Source organism: Chelonia mydas, chromosome 10 (genome assembly GCF_015237465.2).
Source record: "Chelonia mydas isolate rCheMyd1 chromosome 10, rCheMyd1.pri.v2, whole genome shotgun sequence".
NCBI classification, from domain to species: domain Eukaryota; kingdom Metazoa; phylum Chordata; order Testudines; family Cheloniidae; genus Chelonia; species Chelonia mydas.
The window spans coordinates 53,323,621-53,345,062 of NC_051250.2; the positions used below are offsets into that span (position 1 = coordinate 53,323,621).

Genomic DNA, 21,442 nt, shown 5'->3' on the forward strand with positions numbered 1-21,442 from the left:
ATATTGAAAGTGGGGAAAACTCCCTCCTTTCTCAGTTTCTGAACACTAGGGTTTTCTTTTAAATTTCAAGCAGTTCACATTTTCTTTGATGGTTCCTCATTGTCTGTTTTCTGGTTTTTTTTCCACCCTGGGTTGGGCAATGGCTAGGTGCTTGATGCCAGTTTTGTTTGTTTGGGGAGGTAGCCCCTCCCTCCCCGCACCTGATTGCTTCACTGCCTTGTTGTAAGGTGATGCTGAAGTCACACAACAATTACAATTAGTTTTAGACACACACACACACGCCCCTTCATAGCCATAACCTTTATACATAACTCATAATGACTATTACATTCACTGTGTTTCAAGCTTTCAAACAAGATCTTTACTCTAGATGCTTTTACGGTAAAATAACAGATATGCAGTCAGTTGGTTTAACTGCTTATTTGGGGGGTGAGGGGAAGGGTGTTAAACCTTCTGTTCTCCCCTTGGAGTATCTGGACCCAGAGTGTCAAAACTATAGAAATCATATGCTTAAAATGTATTAAAAACCTGTCCACCCCACAACTTTACCCATGCCTTTGGTGTCTGATTGGTCTACCATAATGCACCATAGCAGGGGATACTCAAAAGCATTAGCTAGTGTATGCAAAATACAGCAGGCTGGGTGTTCTCGGTGGAAGGTCCTTGCCAGTGAATAAGCTCCCTCAGATAGTCCACCTGAGCCCAATTTTCTGTCCTTCAAAGCATGGTTCAAGCATTGTAGGTGTATTTAGGATTGATTTAAGTGTATGTAGGGGTGCCACTGTGGATTTAATTTAATGTGATGCTGCATTTAATCTGCGTAATGCATCCAGATGCTATGACGATAGGCACACACACATCAATCACTACATTAATTAAGTAAACAAGTGGCAAAATGTCGTTCATTTTCTATGATTGTTAAATTACTAGATTATATTCCCTAAAAGCCCAGTCCTGTAGTCCTTGCTCCTGCTGACTTCACTGTGAGACTTGCCTGCAGAGAGGATGCAGAATCTGGCCTAAACTGTAATACTGAAAGATACCAACTTCATAAGGACAACATTCTCCTCTGACCTGCCCAGGGCATCTCTGATTCACAGTGCCAGTTTCTGTTGCATATTTGGTACTCCTTCACTGCATAGCCTGAAAGTTGCCTGCTTAGAATTAACATAAAATATGCAACAACCCCACTGTGAGGGGTAAGAGGTTCAAGGCAGATCAGAGAGGAGATATTTGCCCTCAGCTTTTTTACTATTTACCACAGGCTTCCATGGGAGTTTGCCTGAGAAAAAATGAGTAAGGAGTTCAGGATTATGCTCCACATGCACAAAAATCTCTTGGGTGACTTGTTTCTTTCCAATCACAAGGAAGAGTTTCTGTTGGCGTTGTCTTGTCAAACAATCCCACCTGCATTGCCTAGCACCAAGGCTTTCAATCTTTCAGTTAGTTTTCTGCAATCACATAAGAATGAATACAATAGTGACAATAGATCTTACCTGTAAAACACCCTTGGGACCAAGAGACTGGTCCTGACTTGATAGAAAGATGCATCAATTACGTGGACTTGACTTAATGCTTCTTCAAGCATAACTAGAGCCCCACTGGAATGTCTATGTAAAATGAAAGCAAGCTACGGGATTTCATGAAGAGTAATTACCTTCCCTTCTGTGTGTCATCTTCTCTTTATGGCATATGAATTGAACAAAAAGTTTTTGACTGTTAGCTTTGGACTGATTTAAAGTGGACTACCAAATTCAGCTACTCAGTAAATCCAAATGTTGTGGTACAGGATGAACATCTCATTATCCCTTCAACTAGAGGACAAAGACTAGAAATAGCACAAAATACCTGTTAGTTGCTTGTAGGTCATTGTGTCTGACAACATCTAGTTCTTCAATTTAAAAAAACCCCAACTTTTAAAATCTTCAATATAGAGACATGTTGTGTAAGACCCACATATTTGATCATCTCACTCTATAAAAGCATAACCTCACAAAGCCCAGGGCCAATTTCTCTATGCATCACAGTGGATCAAGGATTTAAAGAACTTACTTCTTTAGTTAACAGTAGTGGACAGTAACCTAACCATGTACTGATCAACTTCTGATACTTTTGAAGATGTGGCTGTGCTTGCTGCTCCCTAGATTATTTGTCATTACCATGTCATGTTCCTGAGAAATGGCCATTATAATAACCTCCATCACAATTCTCCAGAAATATTTGAGTGTACAGACTGATGTGTTGGTTTCTTGATGACAAGGAAACAGGCTTGCCTTTACATACAATGATCTGTGTCTATATGTGTTTATCATAGAAAGTGGCATGTTTAAATTTATTCAGTATCATATTAATATTTTTTAAATTTAAATGTAAAGATACAATATCCATATCTCGGGCAAAATTATTGCTCTTTCAGTGGTACATAAAGCATATTTGTCAGCATATCTCAAAATGCAGTACTCTAAAATCTCGCTGTACACTGACGTTATCGGTACTGACAGATGAAATCAGCTCATTTGTTGGCCTAGCCTTTAAAAAAAAAAAAAAAAAAGACTTTTAATCACACCAGGAAAATACGCTCCTTCAGCAGGCTCGCAAGAGTAGATTTTCAGTTGTGATCTAATTTGCAGACACAGCGCTCAAAAATATGTATAGGGTCTGACCCTACAAGATGCTCATTATGCACAGCCCCTCGTGACTGCACAGACCAGCTTGCAGGATCAGGGCTTTAACTATTTCTATTTATATAGAACAAAACGCCATAGGTTAACATTTTCAAAAGCAGTGACTTACAGCCATATTTTTAAAGGTATGTAGGCCCCTAAAGATGCAGACTGGCACCTGGATAGAAGTCCCTGGGTATCTAACTCCCCTTGATGGATCCCCTTACCCATTTCTGCTGCCTCAAGTTGGCTCCAAATTCCCTATTCTCCATGCACCAGCAGCAGCCTCAAGGGACTGGGATCTCCTGAGAGCAGGAACTGCTACAGAGCAGCCTGTAAAGGAGGCTATAGTTGAAGAGCTGTTAAAGTTAAAAGCAGAGGTACCTGTCCTGGAAGTAGAAACTTTGCAGGGTAGATACATCCCCAGAAGAGGTGTCTGGACTTCAGAGCTCCTACGGTATGGACCAGCTGAAGGCCAGCCCTGGTTACAGGACAAGCCACACCGGGGTTGAATTGGGTCATCCCAGGGTGAAAGTGCAGTGAGGGATCTGCAGAGTAAAGCTGCAGGGAAAGAGGGTCTCCTGCAGTGGTTCACAAGGAAGGGACACTTGCTCAGGAAGGAGGGGGGTTGTGCCCAGCTAAAGCCTGGTTGGAAGATTGTTTTTGTTTGTTTGAGAACTTGGTTATCTTAATAAACATAAGAAGAGCTGTGACTGAAAGGGAGGCTGTAGTTTGTTGAAGGATGATGAAGGGGAAACAGGGGCTGGGCACCGCAGGCACACCTCTGGCTATGCAGGGCTGCCTGTGTGGCAGATGGTCCTGTTCCAACTGGCATAGTTGGCAGGATCCCGCAGACCCCCTCCCATCAAGGAAGGAAGCTGAATGCATGAGATTGAGAAAGCTAATAGTGTGCTGGCTAAGCAGCAACTGGGGACTCAGACAGTCCTTCTACAGATTCTGCGGGAGCAGGAGCAGAAGACACAGTGGGCCCAGCGATGGGGAAATTATAGATGGAGTCAGTGAGACAGGGAAAACTAGACTCAAAAAAGACAGTCACCAGACCTGCAAATTACTGCAAGGTGTATTGGTATCTGAACTGGGAATGGAGGAAAGACCAGCCCTTTCCCAGGTTAGAAAGAGTGAGGAAGGCTTCTGTAGAGAAGACCCTGATACCAAGGAAATTTGGAAGTTCCTTTGTCAAACCCTGACTGGGGGAAGGGTTGAGGCCTGGAAGTCAGAGCTGGAGCCAGAAGTGGCTGAGAGAGCCACAGCTGTCCCTATGGCTATCCAATAGGGTAATTCACCAAGTCAAGGAGGAGAAAACCGAGCTCATAGTCTTGGATAAAGGACATTAAGTTGTTGGAGAGAGGACCAATCCTGGAAATGCATGACCAGTGCATGGAAATACCAAGGGGGTGGCAGGACAGAGGTACTGGGTATGAAAAGGGTGTAAATACCCTACATATTAATGGTTTGTTCTCCTCAAAGGAGAAGTACGTGAAGGAACTGGCTGCTTTGGAAAAAGCAGCCAGGCAGCTGGTCCTGAAAGAAAGGGATAAGCTTGCTGAGGAGCATCAGGCCATTTTAGAAGAAAGATCTGCTCACCATGATTAGTGAGCTGAAGAGAGAACTAGAGGGCTTGTTGTCTGAGAAGGAGACTTGCAAGGGCTAAAGAAAAAATAAATAAAGACTGTAGAACTTGCCTTGAGGTGGGTAAGATTCTAAAGAGGGGAGCAGGGTATGTAACAGGGTAGCTTCCCATGGGCTGGAGAAGTTGGGGCTAAGCTAGACCTGATTATGAGATGAGCCACATCTGGGTTGAACCAGGTGCTCCTAGGGTAAGGGGCAGCAGGAAGCTGCTGTGAGGGGTCTGCAGAGTGAAGCTACGGGGAAAGAGGGTCTCCAGCAGTGGTTCCCAAGGAAGGGACAGTCCCTCAGTTTAAGCTTGGCTGGAAGATTGTTGTATTTGTTTGAGAATTTTCATAATAAAAATCACAGACCTTAAGAAGGGCTGTGACTGAAAGAGGCTGTGAAGTTTGCTGAAGGAGCCTCAGTGAAAGGGAAAACAAGGGAAGGCACAACAGAGGCACCCATGACCATGAGGGGGTACTTGGGTCTCTGTCAGCCCGGTTTAAATGACTGTCAGAATATTGAACCAGAAACCTCTCAACTCTGATAAATTGCCTTTCACGTAGCATTTATACAAATAAGTGTGTAACCAGGAAGCCCAACTCTGAGGATTAATAATTAGTCAGGTTTTAAGAGGTTTTTAAAACTGTTCAGTGCTCATCTATCTATCTGATAAGGATTTTTTCCCCCAGAACGTTATTCAGAGGCTCTTCAAGGGTTGAGAACTACAGTATATAGATGATACCAATTTGTAAAACCAAGACCGAGCTGGATTTGCTTCATACTTCAGGGCACAGGAAGCATACAAACAAGTACAACTTTTATGATCTACAGCTAAATTTTTTCCACATAATGTGCCACAGACTATTTAATCTATATAGTACCACATTTTCATTTTTAAGATTTCCAGTAAGGCCCGGAGACTGTAATTTTCATAGTACAGCTGTTATATTAACTAAATGCTGATCCAAGTCCTAAGAGAAAATTATTATATCACCAATATAAACATAGCAGATTTTACCTTTTTAATTTGCCAGAAGAATGTTTGAGTCTCAGAAATGGTGAAGAAGCTTTTTTAGCCCAAATGGCATGATCCAGTGTATATTCATGACAAAAGGATTTTTAATCTAATTTTCCAATATCCAGTTTCTATTTAACAATGAAAATTACAGTATCAATTCTCTGAACTTCTACAGTACTTTTCATATTGGAAACTCAAAGGGTTCCCAAACATATAATGAATTAGGTGTTGTAACCCCTGTGATGTAGGCCGTTGTTGTTAGTCATGCTATCTGGCACAATCTCTCCCACATAAACAGAACTCCTAAGAAAATGTTCACTATTTGATCAGTCCTTCTAAATCCAGGCTGCTCTTGCAGACCTACAATGAAATTACCCCTGTAGCTGGGTGTTGAGTCTTGATCTGCCCCTGTGTGCATGCTGATATTCCAGACCGCTTGACCTTCTCATTTTTACCCCTGAGTGCCTCCATATATTCTTGGTTGGATGCTCAGATGCTTCTCTACAATGATGGTTAATTGTTTTTGATCTGTGACCTCTATGGAATTATTTTGTTTGCTTGTCTGTCATGTATTACTTGACACCATATGGATGGATCCCTTCGATGTACCCTTAGATATGCCCGCACCGCTCCCCACAGCTCCCATTGGCTGGGAGCGGTGAACCGCGGCCACTGGGAGCTGCGGGCAGCCGTGCCTGCAGATGATCAATGTAAAATTGTCTTGCGGCCTGCCAGCGGATTACCCTGTTGGGCCAGAGATTGCCCACCACTGGTTTAGAAGTCACCCCTGGTGTCCACTGGTTTATTTCCCTACTTTCCTTAAGTGACTGTATCTAAACATTTATACACAGCCCAATTAGAGTCTTTTAAAAGTTAGTGCTTTTTGCTATTGACTTCAATGAGAGCAGGGCTAGGCCAATAGTTTGGAAGGTACTTTGGCATGAAAGGAGCTATATGAGAGTTTCTCATCAAGATATTTCAAATTGCACAGAATAATAAGTTAGTTGCTAGATAAATATAGAAACTAATCAAATCAGAGCTGGTCTTCGTTTCACCAGCCTTCCTGGAATGTTATCTGCTGGGTTCCAAATGTAGCCAATTCCTATCCAACATTATCCCACAACTATGAATACTGTGGGCCTGGGACCCTAAGAAACCATCAATGCCAACTGGCAAAGAGTTCACCATTCTGTAACAGCAACTCCTAACAGGCCTGATCAATTCACTACACCTTGCACTTCGCTTCCATAAAACTTATCCATAAAGAATATCATGTGAAATGAAGAATATCATGTGACTATCATGAAAGCCAGAATCACACTGGTCACTAATATCATTGTGAAATGTGTGTACAAATACCATGTAAGAAGTGTGTGTGTAGTTGTGTACACACAGAAAATATTTTCCTAAAAGTCTGAATCAAGGCAGGGATGAAGGGTTGATAAATAGGTTTCTGCCCAACAGAGGATGCACAGTCACATATCTGCCTCTGTTTATGTGTAAATTAAGCATTGTAAGCCTACCCAATGGAAGCCCCATTTGCATACAAAGTGAATATGAGGATGTGAAGCTGGCAAACCAGGTAATAAACCTGGAGAGTGCTCCTTACTCTAGGCACCATCAATGAATTTGGGGGAGGGAATATAAGGCGAAGGTGAAAGGACACGTCTTTATCCTGCACCTGAGGAAGTAATTGTGCAGTGCGATTGCATTCATGAAAACAGAATCCCAGCCTGCCCTGGTTGGAAGCAATGTGGAGATAACTTTGGGTGAGCTTTGATGACTTTTAGACATGTGATTAGCCTGTTATACTTAAGTTTAGTCTCTAGAAAGTGTGTATTGACTTTGCTTTTATGTGTAACATTTGTTTCCATTGTCCTTATTTACTATCTCTTAAATCTTACGTTTGATGATAAACTTATGATTGTTTTCACTATAAACATATCTCAATGCTGTGTTGTTATATAGGATATGTTCTTTAGTTGAATCAAACAAGCTGGTGTGTGCACAGTCCCTGGTACAAACCAGGTGTTTCAGTGATTGGCCAGTGACAGGGGCTGGATATGACAGGGAAATGCTTCAAAGGGACTTGGGGACTGGGGTGCACCTCCTGTTAACCTGAAAAGCAAAGTGAGAGCTAGCATGGCTCTGAGGAGATTGGGTGGATAACAGGCTAGAGGCATCAGGGCGCTGACACTCAATTAAGCACCAGCAAGTCTGTCTTTCTCTCTCTCACTGGAGGCAGGAGAGTAACAAGGTGACTCTCAGTCCTGGGCACTCCAAGAAAGTATCACAGAGCCAGAGGATTGTGAGACAGGTTAATGAGATGATTCACTGGGACACAGCCCAAATTTAACTGTATTTATTTTACATATGTATAGACTGTTCATGTCCATGTCCAACCTCATCAGCTATCTGCTACAGAAGTGGAGACTTGTTTCTGGTTCCTTTCAACCCTAGCAATCAATGACTGTTTTCTAGGCTATTTCTTTAAGGTAAAGGACTAGACACCTACTCAGTTTAAAAATGAAAGCTGAGATTCTCTTTTGCATTTCTAGTTCCCTCAAAGGAGGCAGTGTCATGACCATGGGCTCATAGGCTGGCTTTGATGAAACAATGCCTATTGTGGTCTTACATGAAGCTTCAGACTAAATTCTCTTGAAGTATATATATATATATATATATATATATATGTGTGTGTGTGTATATACACACATGGGTGTAAATGGGTCCAAATATAGGCTGCAACGCTTACCCCCTTGAGTACCAATATGCAGATAAGTGATCCTTTTGAATTTGGTGGGGCTGCTCACATGAGTAAGGATTTGTGGGACTGAGCTCTATTTTTCTTACACTGAGCTGTAGAATTTTAGAGGGATGTTTGTTAATTAAGATGAATTATTCTGAAATTTTCCATAAGCAAAATTTCGCAAAGCAGCTATAACATTATCTTGCATGGTATTTGTCTTGCCTTATAAAAGGCGTTCCATCAATGTCAGAAAATCTCCCTCTGTGGGTCCCAATGAAACCTCACAAACATTTAAATCCCATTAGTGACTCCCCTACTGGAGAGGAAGTAGATTTAATTGGGAGTCAATACACATTTTAAACCTCACTACAAAAAAAAAATCATCTCAGGATCTGAGTATGATTAACAGAAAAATCTTTCTACAGCAGTACAAGGAATAATTAAGCTGTAAATTTAGTCTTTGTTTGCCAAATGAGAAACAATATTTTTACTGTAGGCTTCCCCCCCCCCCCCCCAACTTTATCTATCTGGATAAATATAATTAGGTAATGGATGATGGTTTGTTAGCATTTTATTATATGTATTTGCAAGGGCATTAAGAGTAATCATAAAATGCACAACAAATATTGTAGGTGTTCAGATTTTCAGCAGTCGAGAACGTGACTTTTTCAAATCAGATGGGGCTGGGACATGTATTCTTACAAATTAACTCTTCCTCTATTCAGAACAGGAACTGAGATACTTCTGGCTCAGCTGATTTACATACACTAATTGCTAGTTCCCATTAAGCACTGGGTGGTCACCTACTCAATAAAATTCATAAATTAATATTTTTACAGAGCTATTATTCACAGCAGAAAACAATCATAATAACTTTACACTTGATTTTTAGCAGTGGAATTGAATTATCCTTTCATTTATCAGGCTGTTCAATGCTTTGCTATTCAAACAACTTGATCCAGTTAAGCTGTGTAAAATCTGGAAATGAGAGTTTATGTATACCTACATCTATGTATATGTTAGAGTAAAAGTTTCATGTAGACAGTGATGGGAATATTTAACTTCATGTGAGCTATTCAAAATATGAAGTTTTCTTAGCTAAAGTGACTCACTTATCTGGTTGGGAAACCATTATGTTTATTTTTTACTGCTGAATCTTTAAAGCAGATTGAATTATCCATATATAGAACCTACGGGAATAATTCATATTTATGGATAATGCAGTTCAAAGGAAGATCTGAAACCTATAATATTTGTAAAATTCCTGCAGCTGAACTTCTCTAAGTAGTCATGTAAGAGTCTAGTTCACTAACATATGGCTTATTTGTGTCTGAATCAATGCACAGCTGACAAACAAGGGCAAGATGTCAGAGGCATAATGTGCCATGCGAGCCTGTGGCAACATTTATTTCACAAAAAGAAAAGATGATTGGAAATGAAAGTCATAGCACAATTGACATGATGTGCATACATATTACACCATAAGGTTAGATGTATATTCACGTCACTGCTTTGGCCCAAACTCAGCAAGGTCTTTAAGCACTAATCTTTAAGCAAGTGAATATTCCTATTTGCTCTAATGGAATTGCTCACTTGCTTAAGTTCTGTGGTGAACAGGGGCCTTTATGCAGGACTATTCTATGCCCCCTCTCTCCTGTCATACTAGACTTTATGGTGTGCTTGTGCACGGCAGAGGTGAAAACAAAACCTTTTACACTAAAAGGACTCTGTTCTCTCTCACTCTTTTTCTCAAAAGACACTTATGGCTCATGAAAAGTGAAAACTTGACAGCCCTCGCGACTGAATAGGGTCAGTGGCTGGGCAAACTTCCCGTGCCCTACTAAAGTAGACAGTGCCCTACTAAAGTATTTCTACTATTCTTTGGAGGGATTATTTCTAGGAGTGAGAGGGCAGTTAATCCTCCAGAGCCAATTCTATCTTTGGCCTCTGTTAAGATTGTTAACAAGTTTGTGAGGTGATGCAGTGGCATTTTTTGTTACATGGACACTTGTCCATTAAGAACCTGCTTGAAACCACCAATTGATTTCACATGGGCCACTGATTAGGCATTACAGGTAACAACTCTGTTATTACTGATGTGGGCTGGATTTGAAATGGCCACCTAGAGGTGAAAAGCTCCATCTCCCATTAGCAATATCCCCTGAGATCTAGTTCCCTTTCTCTAATTTCCTGCCATGTCAAGACTAAAAAAAATCTGCTCTTTTCCCAGTCTCTCTTGATTCTTTATGATCTAATTTTTTTAGAAATGGAAAAACTAGCAAGTTTGTTCTGCACTTCTGCTCCTCCTTGTGAGGAGGACTGTGTTAATCATCTCCTCTTATGGAAGGAAGGTTGTATGTTCATGTGCAGATATATGAGAGAAAGAAAGCATGATTATATGCCCTGCCCTGGAAGACTGATATGCCCATCTTGGAAAAGTATGTCAATTGTACGTATGTAAAGTAAGCCATATATCTGATTGATGAATCACAAAGTGCTGTATCTAGAATTCTAAAGGAGACCTTAGTTTAACCTTGCACCGAAAAACTGTAAAATTCAGAAACCCACCTACAAACTAAGGTCCCAATCCTGTTTCCATAGAAGCCAATGGCAAAACTTCCATTGACTTCAATGAGAGTGAAACTCAGCCCAAGCGATAAGTAAGTAGAAAGAAAACATAAAAATAAACAAGCTTGTGGAAGATAATTGGTAGCCTTTGAATAAGCCTGAATTTTAGAGCATGGTTGTGGAGAATTTCTGCACTTTTTGTGATGATGACAGTTTTATAGGAAGTCACATATTGATGGTGATCACTCAAGCTAAAGAACTGATGCAGCTACTCCTCTTTCACTTGAGGAGTATAAATATATGGCTACTTGTTTTGTTACCCTGATGCTTGTGGGGTTAAGATTAATGCATGCAAACTGCAGCACTATCCTTTTACTTCTAGATCTGAGTTATAGAAAACGTTATTGTCTAGATAAGTACAAGCCTGAACAGCTCTTTATTCTGAAGAGTCACATACAAGTTTACATCATCCTGCAGCCTATCCAACCTGGAAGTATTGATGCAAAAAGGCTCTGAGAATAGCTCTTTCCCTCCCCAGCATTTCAATGCTTTTAAATGACTTCACGTTCTGAAATAAAGAGATTCTTTCATCCTATCACTCAATTCTTGGCTATCATTAGTATCTCAGTGTTACTTAGGCTTTTTCTACACTAGCATCCCCTTACCCTTACCCCCCCCCCCCGACCGACATAAGTTTCACCAACAAAAGTGCTGGTGTGGACAGCACTATGTGGCAGGAGAGGCTCTCCTGCCGACATAGCTAACACTGCTCGTTGGGGGTGATTTACTTATGCTGGCAGGAGTGCTCTCTCCTGCCAGCAAAGAGCATCTACATGGGAGACCTTACAACGGCACAGCTGTAGTGGTACAGCTGTACCACTGTAAGGTACGTAGTGTAGACAGAGCCTAATCTACTGGGTTACTGATAAAGTCTTTATGAAATGTTGATAGTGAAATCTGAAACCACACGAACTCCCAAGAGAACCTTGGTGTTCACCTCAAAATCATGGAGTTTATGACTGGATAAGTTTCTGACTGACAACTGCTGAAATTCTTCCATTTCAGTGGAGTTTCATTTTGAGTTTGTTCAAATCTGAATCTCCAAACAAAAATTGCCATGAGAGAATTCATATGGGCCAAACCTAAAGGCAACCTTCATGAGAACCGTTTCTACTTAATCTCATCTGTCTGGATTCCAGTAAGTTTCATACAGCTCTATTAAAGTATCATCATCATCATGTTACAGTTAATGGACCCTCAGTATTTTTTTTAACAGAAAGTGACCATGAACATATTTTTTAAATGACCACTGAATTTGGGTGCCTGACTTCTGAGACACCTTGGGATGGATTTTCAGATCTGTTGAACAGTAGTGTCTTTCCTTGACTATGAGTAGAGCTGATTGGAAACATTTGGAATACACTGTCGATTTTGACCAAATTTTGTTTAAAATGAATCATTTTTACATTGTTGAGATGTCTCATTTCAACATTTTCAGAGTGGAATATTTTGATTCTTCAGTTCAAGATGTCTCTTCGAAATTAAATTGGTTTTTATATAAATTTTAAGGTTTTTTTAAAAGGTCAAAAATCAGAAAAAAAATGTTTCAATTTTATCGAAAGAAAATACTTTCTCTGACTCCAAACTCATTTTTTCTGAGTTTTGTTTTGCAGGAAATTTCAAAATATTTTGTGTTCATTACATTTCAGGATAGGAAACAATTCTGAAATCTCATAATTTCCTGGCAAATGGATTCTGAGTATTGGAGTGTCCTCAATGGCTTTGAATGTTGCAGGTAGAAAGTTGATTACGGCTGAGCGCTTCCCAATGGGGCTCTCTCCTGCCGTCCGTTTGATCCCTAATCCCTTTAGGATCCCCTCACAAGAAAGCAGGGGTTAATTCAGGGAGAACAAGGGGTTTAAAAAGATAGTCCTAAGTGACCAAAGGAGCTAGTGAACAGGGGAGTTTTGTAAGGGAGCATGAGAGCCAGATGCACCAAACAAACATTCCCTAAACTCAGGCCACTAACACCTCCCCTCTCCCCCACCCCTACTCTCAAATAACACACAGAGAATAATTAAACAACAAAACCTGCAAGAGTAAAAATCATGCAGGCAGAAGTCCAGCAGCAGAAAGCAGGAAAGAGGCAAGTGGCTAATGTTACTTTATTCTTCATGAATAGAGCTAAGAAATCTTATGAAAATTAACATAGCATTATAACTTGAAACTTCAAACCTCTGGGAAGAGCAAAACAGGTGCTGTTTTCTTTTAAATGTTTTACAACAGCCTGGCTCCAATCAAGCAGTCTGCCTGTCTGCTCAGATTCCAATACTACTGACTCCTCTCCATAGTACCTGAGCTCCTTCTATGGAAGTTGTACTCATGTAGGAACTGCAGGATCAGACCCTGTGTTTGCAGAAAATATAACAGAATGGAAAGTGCTTATCCTGAATGTGAGGCAGGGATTTTTTTGTGGCAGATGCCCGGCATGTCTGTGGAGAAGATATGTCATATTAATGCCCTCCAGCTTCCTACCCTGGGCTGACAATAAGTATTGCCCTTGTTTAGTGCTATGCTTTGTAAAAAGAGTTTTAGCTTTTTATAATTGTCCTTCCAGCTAATTTGGCTCATAATTGTTTTCAGCTTTGTGAAATTGGCCCTTTGAAAATATTTATATCTATACATATCCGTGGTTGGATTTCATTCTATTTGCCCATTATAAATGTGATCTAGTCATGATCATTGGTACCTATGTTATCATTATTTTTTGGTTCTGTGATCAGTTCCTCTGTGTGTGGCAACTTGAGGGCTAATACAGAATTCTTCCATGTTGGATGTAACACTAATTGTTGAAAAGGAGAGATTAGTTTAAATGAACAAAATGTTTATGGAATAAACACTAGCAAAAGCTAGACTGCTCTACATAGCATAATGGAGTTTTAATGCATTCCTCCTGTCAGCATGGTGTATTTGTGTGATAATTTTATGTGACAGTGTAATTAAATTGGAAAACAATTCCCATTTCCTATGTATTTTATCTATTCATCATCATTTATTTCTTTACTTTCTTGCTCTGCAATAAATATTATTGTAAGGAGAGTTAAATAAGTTAAACCAATGCAATTACTTTTACAGATTGAAATTAACTTCATGTATCAATTTATACTAGTTTGTATAGAGCACCTACTATTTGCCCTGTACAAATAAATGCATTTGTGGCAGTATATTTATGGTGTCACTATGGTTTCCATGTTTGCATTCCTTTTGAGTAATGATCTGTATGTTAAAACTTGACATTTTAACAGTATTTTCAAACAATTTCATTCATTATCAAATAACCATTTATTACAGTGTGGCAATTTCAAACCATTTACTGGATCCTTTAGACATTGCTAAACAATGATTTATCAACCAGTGTGCAAATTTTAATGCTTATCACAGCAAATATAGAAAGTAACATTAAACAGTGACTTGACAACAGCTCTGACTAAATTAACTTTTTTTTTTAATCTTGATGAGTCATATTCAGTAATAGCTAGTTTGCCAGTTTATAAATGCACTGGAAATTGAGGGCAGTAGACTACATTGCTTCCTTCTGAAAGGTGGGTTTTTAAAAAAAAAGTTAATTATAAAGTCTGTGTAGCACAATCTGCACATCTTGGTAAGTATTATTTCATTTTCTAATAGCGTTACACTGGATGGCCCAATGCTGATGTGGTTTGTGTTTTCCTAATACTGATCCTTATAGAATCATAGAATCATAGAATATCAGGGTTGGAAGGGACCTCAGAAGGTCATCTAGTCCAACCCCCTGCTCGAAGCAGGACCAAGTCCCAGTTAAATCATCCCAGCCAGGGCTTTGTCAAGCCTGACCTTAAAAACCTCTAAGGAAGGAGATTCTACCACCTCCCTAGGTAACGCATTCCAGTGTTTCACCACCCTCTTAGTGAAAAAGTTTTTCCTTAATGCTTTTCAGGCGAGATTTAGTCCCAGGTTATAACATCTGCTTTTCCCAGCAGTAGACAGTCTACCCTGAGTGAGCTGCGGTGGCACAAAGGATCTGCAATCTCTGGGCTGCTAAGAGCCCCACAGGTAATAAGCACAGCCTGGGTGAGTTCAAGCACACCTGTGGCCCTCTGGCTGCAAGACTTGGTGCACAAATTTTCATCCCTCACCTTTCCTAAACTCCTGGGCAACTTCAGATCCTTGAGGTTCAGGGAGAGAAGGGTACGTATCCAGAACTGATAGGTGAGTTTGTGGAGGGCTTTAGGGGAATATTAGATAGAGGGCTCTCTATAACCAGGAGGAGGGGAAACTCTGTTATGTAACTCATCCTGGGTAGCAAACAAGAGGAATTGGAATTACTCATTTATGAGCATAAATTTGATCTAGTTGGCATTAGTGAAACCTGGTGGGATGATTTGCACAGTTGGAATATTAAAAATCCTATTTAGGAAGGACCAAATAGGAAAAAGGGGAGGAGGAGTGGCACTTGGTCAAAAATGGCATTACCTGTTTCGCAGTCACGGATAACTCAGAAGAAAATTATCTTGAATGCTTATGGGTCAGTGTCTTAACAGATAAAGCACAAGACCGGTTTGCTGCAGACCACCAAATCACACTAGGAAACAGGATAACGGACTCCTTCTGTGCCTATCTATAATGTGTACGGGAAAAAATGCTACGATATCCTGGGGGATTCTAATTTGAGGGACACATGCTGGAGGTCTCATGCTGCGAGTACAAAAACATCCTGGGGATTTCTAAATATTATTGTTGATAGTTTCCTAACTCAAAAAGTGTTACATCCAACATGGAAGAATTCTGTATTAGACCTCAAGTTGCCACACACAGAGAAACTGATCACAGAACCAAAAATTAATGATAACATAGGTACCAATGATCATGACTAGATCACATTTATAATGTGCAGATAGAATGAAATCCAAACCACTGATATGTATAGATATAAATATTTTCAAAGGGCCAATTTCACAAAGCTGAAAACAATTATGAGCCAAATTAGCTGGAAGGAAGAATTTAATCAGAAAAATGTGAATGATAATTAGTAATTGTTGAAGAACTCTGTACGAGATACCCCAAAAGCCACAATCAAGGAAAAAGGCTGTATGGGTTAAAAAAACAACTTGATTTAGAGGGGAAGGGAAGTCAGGTATAAAAAATAAAAATATAATATATAACAAATGGAAGACCAGGAAAGTTGATAGTAATGAATAAATCAGAAGATAGGAATTGTAGAAAATTAGTAAGAAAAGCAAAGGGACACAAGGAGAAATTTATGGCCAGCAGAATTAAGGATAATAAGGAGGAGTTTTTTAAAGTATATTAGGAACAAAAAGGATCCTAACAATGGCATTGGTCCATTATTAGCTGGAAATGGTAGCATTATCATTCATCATGCAGAAAACAGAAGAGTTCACGAAATATTTCTGCTTCTGTATTTGGGGAAAAAATAGGTTATATAGTCATGTCATATATGTGATGAAACACTTTCCGTTCCAACAGTAACTCAAGCTACTAATATCAGACATTTTAAAATCAGTGGGTCCATATAACTTGCATCCAAGAGTTCTAAAAGATCTGGCTGACTAGCTTGCTGGACCATTAATGTTGATTTTCAATAAGTCTTGGAACACTGGTGAAGTTCCAGAAGACTGGAAGAAAGCTAAAGTTGTGTCAATATTTAAAGAGGATAAATGAGATGACCCAGGTAATTACAGGCCTCTTAGCCTGACATCAATCCCGGGCAAGATAATGGAGTGGCTGATATAGGATTTGATTAATAATTAAAAGATGGTAATATAATTAATGCCAATCACCATAGGTTTATGGAAAACTAACTTGATATCTTTTTTTGATGAGATTACAAGTTTGGTTGATAAAGGTAACAGCGTTGCTGGAATACACCGGGAATTCTGTAAGGCATTTGACTTGGTACCATATCACATTTTTATTTAAAAAAGTAGAACAATATACAATTAACATGGCACACTTTAAATGGATTAGAAACTGACTGATAGGTCTCAAAATGTAATTGTAAACATGGTACTGGTGTGCTTCTAGTGAGGGATTAGTTCTTGGCCATATACTACAGTATTTAACATTATTATTAATTACCAGGACGAAAACATAAAATCATCACTGAAAGTCTGCAGTGAGGGAGTGGTGAATAGTGAAGACAGGTCACTGGTCCAGAGCAGTCTGGATTGCTTGGTAAATTAGGTTCAGGCAAACAGTATACGTTTTAATATGGCTAAATGTACATGTATATTTCTAGGAACAAAGAACATGGGCCTTACTTATAAGATGACGGACTCTATCCTGGGAAGCAGTGACTCTAAAAATAGATTTGGCAGTTGTCGTGGATAATCAGCAGAACATGAGCTTCAAGTGCAAGTCTGTGGCCAAAGGGCTAATGTGGTCCTTGGACACACAAACTGAGGAGTCTCAAGAAGGAATAGAGAGGTTATTTTACCGCTGTATTTGACACTGGTGCGACTGCTGCTGGAATACTGTTACTAGTTCTGGTGTCCACAATTTCAAGGATACTGGTAAATTGGAGAGGGTTCAGAGAAGAGCCACAAGAATGATTAAAGGATTAGAATACACGCCTTTTAATGATTAACTCAAGGAGAAAAATCTATTTAGCCTAAAGAGAAAGGTAAGGGGTGACTATAAGTACCTACATGGGGAATAATGGGCTCTTCAATGTGGCAGAGAAAGGTATAACGTAACCCAATAGCTGGAAGTTGAAGCTAGACCAATTCAAACTGGAAATATGGTGAAAATTTTTAACAGTGAGCATAGGTAACCACTGAAACAATATATGAAGGGTCATGGTGGATTCTCCATCACTGATCATTTCAAAATCAAGACTGGATGTTTTTCAAAAAGATATGATCTAGGAATTATTTTTGGGAAGTTCTCTGGCTTATGTTATACAGTAGGTCAGTTTAGATGATCACAATAGTCCCTTCTGGCCTAGGCGTCTATGAATCTATAAGTAAAGCAGGGAGACAGCCCATTTCCTCAGAGAGTTCAAGTATTATCACCACAAAGTACTTGGGCCCAATCTAACACCAACTGCAGTCAATGGAAGGGTTCAAAGAGTGAATATTAAGGGATACTGCAGAGCACATTCTCAGCATGAGTTTTCCAATAAATATTTGTTCAAAACTTTGTGTCACTTGCAAGATCTGTGAATGTTTTCATGCATAGATTGTGGTCCCAAAAATACTCAAACAATGAATGAATAATATGATCCCATCCATTACTTATTTTATTTGTATAATACCACTTACAGGCTCTAATTGTGACAGTAAGAAATAACCTGTGCCCTAAAGATCTTGCAGTCTAGATAGGCAAAACAAAGGGTGTGGGGGGGAAAGTACTATACTTTTACAAATGGGGAACTGAGTCACAGATAGACCGTGACCTCTTTTGCCCAGTGTCTCACATGCTGGGAGGGCTAAGAATTAAACCGAGATCTCCTGAGTTCTAGTCCAATGCCTTAAACCCAAGCCATAAAATTTCCACTTAATTAACATTTTCAAAAGTGATTTAGGCACTCAGGAGGTCTAAGTCCCGTTGATTTTTCAAAGAAATTTAGACTTCTAACATCCTAAACTGCTTTGAAAATAGGACTTAGGTGCTTTCGAAAATTTTACTCATGCCCATCGTTCTAAACACATAGTTCCAAACTTGGTACTTTTATTTGTGAAAATATTCATGAATCAGGTTTGCTTTTTTTTAAAAAGCCCTACCAAATCTAACTGCAGCCTGTGGGAATTTTGCTACGGTCGGAGTGCAGAATCAGGCCCAAGGTATTTACAAAATGTTGTATTAAAGGGGTTACACACACACACACACACACACACACACACACACACACACAGGTGCTTGACAAAACCGCATCTGAAACCAGTAAAAAATGAATAATGAGTAAAGTGAATTAAACTAGAAATGCCAAAACTGATTTTTTTTAAACAAAATATCACCCCAAGAAACTCTTCATACAATCCTTTAGTAGGCTGATTGCATAGTCCCAATTCAGATAAAGCTGCCATTGAATTCAGGATCAGGCGTTAAAAAAGGGGTATAACTAAAACAATTACTTAGCCTTAATTTAGGTGCTAACACCAAGTGCCAGAGTAAATGAACCATGTCTATGCTAAGAAAATGTATTTTGTTATAAAATGAATTAACTACATGTTAATTAAACACATCTTAGCTCCTAGTGTGGACAAGTCATGTTTAAAAACATGTTAGCTAGTTGTGGTTAACCACAGGGTCAACTAGTGGAAAAATGGTGTTTAACATCATCCTAGGTTAACAATGCTTTTTTCCAGTATGGAGAGAGCCAAAGAAAGCTTTGTTTTAAATCCTTCAATAGCCCCAATAATACAGGATGTTGTTTTAACCTGGTGAGATGGGTAGAAGTGGGGGGAAGGTTGGCAGGAAGGTGAGTTCTCTGTTCGCTCAAGAAGATATTATACAAAACATTAAACCCAATGAGGGTATCTGTCAAAATGTAACTACCTCTGTATCTCTGCCATTATCTACCTCCCATAATGGATTCATTTGACACTAATTGCAAAAATGATTTAATTTAGCCAATCTTCACAGACTACTGTTTGAAAATTAAAATTAATAGATAGAATAAAAACTAAATATTCCTACAAGATAAAGATTTCAAGATTAAAGACCCTGAGCTGCTGGAGAGGGCCACAGAAGTCTCTTTCCCCAAGCAAACTTACTAAGAGTGAGGTTTGGGGAGCACAGTTTGTAGATTTTGGTGCAAGAGGAAAAGGTCCTGCTCAGGCTGCAACCCAGCTTTCCAGCAGTTGAGTACTGGGCTTTGTCCCAGTCGAAAAGGGCAGCATAGGAGAAAGCCCAGAGATACTGGATGTGCAATGTAATGGGGAGCCAGTTAAGTGTCTTAGAGGATGTGTGAGAGACATGGTCAGATTAGTAAAGATGATTTTGATACTGGGCCAGTTCCCCTGCTTTCCCATGTCTCCACTGGACTTGTGAAGCAGAGGTGAGATTTGCACCAAGGAACTAGTGCAAGTTCCCTCATACTTTGACTGGTCCCTTCTTCTTCCAGAGGTTGAAATGGTCTAAGGGCTGCTTCCATCTGCACCAGCTGGTAAGAATCCCTGAGGGATCATCTACCAAATGAACCCATTCCAGCCACTTTTCCATTATGCACCCTGTACTGAATGGTTCACTGGGGACAGCTATAGTAACTGTAAGCCCATTGGAGACCCAAAATAACACAAAGAAAGTGAAATGGGTCAGAGAATCTACCCCTATATTTATACATATATAAGTGTAAAGCCTGATCTACACTAGGAAATTAGGTCAATATAAGTACGTTGCTCGGGGGTGTGAAAAATCCACATCCCTGAATGACCCAAGTAAACCGACCTAACCTCCAGCGTGGACAGCAGTAGGCCAATGTGAAAATTCTCCTTTTGACCAAGCTACCACCTCTCAGAGATGAGAAGCCCTCTTATTGGAGTAGGTAGTGGCTTCACTGAAGCGGTGCAGTTGCACAGCTGCAGCATTTTAAGGATAGACAAGCCCTGAAAGACACAATGTTGCTGTAGCTGCAAAATGTCTTTCCAATGGTCTTATTTTACCAAAAAATGAGCATGCCAAAACTACCTGCTTTGTGAAAAGTGAACACTTTGTCCTTTGATGCAGGAGATAGGAAGGGCAGTACTCAATCAGAGTTGTGGGTTTTTTCCCTTATTATATTTGCATTAAATTAAAAGATGCCAATTCCACAACATCAACCCATAGCCATCAGAGACTTGCTTTGCTAAATACTACAGTGGGAATCCTAATTGCTCCACCACTGCACTTTTGCCAGCTTCCCTTGTGTTCTTTTGTGCACCAAGCTAATGTAATTAGCCATGTGTTAGGCTTGCAAAGGAGGATGGAGTTGATACTAACACATGGCTAATTATGATATTACAGTTGGTCATTTGGTAGGCTGACTCAAGGGACTTGTAATATGACATGGAATCTTTCATCTTAAATTCAGCAGATCTCAGCCCCTTTTTCCAAAGCAGGAATCAGTAATTCCTCATTAACTGTGGCACAAAATGAATTGGATTCCACTCAGCCAGGTAGATGAGATTTGCCCACAATTCTGTCATCATGGATGGTCACTTTCACTGATATTTAAATTTCAAAGGGCAGACCCCACTGCCAAGAATGAACAGAGTTGATGCTTCCCTGTGGCATCGCTTTTGTCTTCCCCACCCCCTTCCAAACCCAACAAGCAATCATGTATCAGCAGATACAGATTTAGACTTTCAAGGCTATTGTTTGAATGGGGCCCGTCGGTGCTATTGCAATACAAATAATAATAATACTGTCAGAATGGCTGGAAAAATTAATGGTTCTTTAAATGAAATCTAAATTGTAATGGATCTCCAAGAGCATCCTAATTCCATGATCCTACCTCTGTTGCAAAGAGTCATTTCTTCTAGATGTCATTCTTTTGCCAAAGGGCAATCACCTCCTCTGGATGCTCTGCCTTAATCATGAGAAGTTGTGTGCCATAAATTTGCATTTCTCTCATGGAAGCACAATGTGTTGCCAGCCACCTGAGAGGCCAGATCAAAATAATTTCCTAATGTATGTTTATATGGGCTTTGGCATCTGTGCTGCTTTCACACTGGCTGTTCCCCAAAACAGGGCTGACTCCCCTCTTTAAAAAATGTGTTTTGGGAGGGGATGAACAGAGAAGGAATCAGGGTAGTTTAAGTCCTTGTTACA

General features: G+C 39.8%; 1 long non-coding RNA gene across 2 annotated transcripts in view; it reads left to right on the forward strand.

Moving 5' to 3' along the window:
• The window catches only part of LOC122462179, a 59,082-nt gene that overhangs the window by 33,716 nt on the left and 3,924 nt on the right, over positions 1-21,442 (forward strand). Inside the window, exon 3 of one of the 2 annotated variants that reach the window (XR_006284584.1) lies at positions 11,013-11,216. The exons of the other annotated variant lie outside the window; for it this stretch is intronic. This is a non-coding gene — a long non-coding RNA (uncharacterized LOC122462179). Of the gene's footprint in view, positions 1-11,012; positions 11,217-21,442 lie in introns of those variants that run through there. 2 annotated transcript variants of the gene reach the window in all.